The sequence below is a fragment of the Mustela putorius genome, unplaced genomic scaffold (assembly GCF_011764305.1).
Source record: "Mustela putorius furo isolate JIRA1106 unplaced genomic scaffold, ASM1176430v1.1 tig00003983_pilon_pilon_pilon, whole genome shotgun sequence".
Classification (NCBI taxonomy): domain Eukaryota; kingdom Metazoa; phylum Chordata; class Mammalia; order Carnivora; family Mustelidae; genus Mustela; species Mustela putorius.
The window spans coordinates 16,638,777-16,640,841 of NW_025422123.1; the positions used below are offsets into that span (position 1 = coordinate 16,638,777).

Below are 2,065 nucleotides of genomic sequence, written 5' to 3' on the forward strand. Positions count from 1 at the left end.
AATATATTATAAAGTTGTTGGTATACACATTTCAGTTCTTCTGCTCCTTGAGTGTTGTTATTATTTATATCATGATGCTTAACCAAGCACATGTAACATTCATATTTATATAAAATTTGAATGTATTTGTATTATTGAATTACTTGAATTTGAATTTATTCAAGAGGATCTCAGATAATGGTGACTTTTATACTGCCACTGAGAATATCCATTTGATTAATTTTATTGTTTAATATGTAAGCATTTTTTGTTTTTTTAAGTGAAATTAGTTGGTACATCTGATTACTTTTAACCCTTTCACAGTAACCAGGTTGGAAAGTTCTACATTTAATCTAACAATGTTACCACAATTCTAATATTTATGAATAATCTGAAATCATCCAGCAGACTCTCTGGCCAGCCCTCCATAGGACACGCAAGGGGAAAGTAGAGTTGGGAGGTGAGAGTCAGTCATGCCCTGCTGTTGCAGGGGGTGAATTCAGAGGAGAGAGATGCTGCCCAGTGAGAGCCTAGAGGTGAGGCGAGTGGCCTGACTCTGGGGTAGCATGGCGTGGGAGGATTGATCACTCCAACCTATCCTAGGTCTGCCAGAATTGATCAAGAAAGCAGTCCCAAGTAAAGGTCTCCTCCAGGGGGGAGAACACCCTAGCCATTCAGCCTAGCTCTTGGGGGCATGAGTAGTTGAGCTGTGAGGCTTTTCAGGGACAGGCACATAGGCACATCCAGTGGAAAGAAAGAAATAAGGGACACAAATAAAGACTCACATTTACCGCTACTGAGCACCTTCTAGGTTAAACCCTCAAAGCACTCCTGTGACCCAAGCCACATAATGTCAATAGTTCATTCATCCATTCATGCCAGATGGATGGTGGGGAAGGTGATTGGAACAGCAATGCAAAAAAACAGCTAACGTGAGAGTGACCCAGCTTGTTTTCTATCCCTACTTATTAAAGTACTTTAATAATCAGTGATCTTCAGCAGTGCACAGTTGGGGATATTGTGCTTCTCAAAGCTCTACATGTTCCACAAACAAAGCTCATGAAACATGTACTGGCTGAAATCATTTTCAAAGTTGGACAAATCATAGATCCAGTGACCAGACTACTATCCAGTGACCAGCTACCTGGAAACTCCAGTTGGCTTTGAAACTACCTGCCTAACCAAAAATCTGGAAGAATTCAATATCTCTTCAGCTCAGTGAAGGAAGATTGGAAGAAGGAGCCAAAGGGAACGATTTACAAGTTTGCTTTGTGAAAAAAGAAATTTTTCTAAACTTCATTACAAACTGTCCAGTTTCTCTTCTGGTATTTATGGAGTAGCTAAAAGTAAATGAAGTAAATGCCTTGTTAAAATTCTTCATAAAAGTTTAAGGTCATGTTTTAAATTTCCTTTTCATTGGACATACTTTCCTCTTACAGTAAGTATGTCTAGCAATCCCCTGCATTGTTTTGTAAGCTTACTGTTTTAGAAGGTGTATTTTTTTTTTAATTCAAAGGAATCTTTAATTTACCTTAGAATCTTTATTTGGGGGGGGGAATCTTTTGATATAAAACAGATAAGATTGTGTTAAGTGAATATTTATTTCCAGTGGCATATTTCAAAATTAATTTTTTTCTCTGATTTAACCAGTTATAAATGGAAATGATCAACAGTCTGATCAGGGCCAGACTTTATCAGATTCTACCAAGAATGCTGACATATAGAAAATACAACTTGAAAATTGAAAAAAAAAATCTAAACTCAAGTTGTTCTGATGTTTTGCTTTCTTTTTTCTATGGGTAACTAAAACACATAATGCAGGGCCTGAAATATAGTAGGTCTATTAATAACTGTTAAATGACTAAATGAACAGAGATATTTTTGGCTTACCTTTTTTGATTTGTGACTCTAACAAACACCTATAATAATGGCAAATAATGTTTTTTGATGATGGCTTCTCCTTTCTTGAAAATAGCCAACAATAGTGAGGTAAGTTTGGTGTATAATAATAGTAGTCAAGCTTATAAAAGCAATTTTTAACCCCAAGAATGAAAAATAATGAAGAGTTTGATTTTTCTGCCAATTC

The 2,065-nt window shown here is 36.1% G+C and overlaps 1 pseudogene; it reads left to right on the forward strand.

Moving 5' to 3' along the window:
- The first annotated feature begins 826 nt into the window (after positions 1 to 826).
- LOC101675285 lies at positions 827 to 1,201 on the forward strand (annotated as a pseudogene).
- Positions 1,202 to 2,065: the final 864 nt, after the last annotated feature.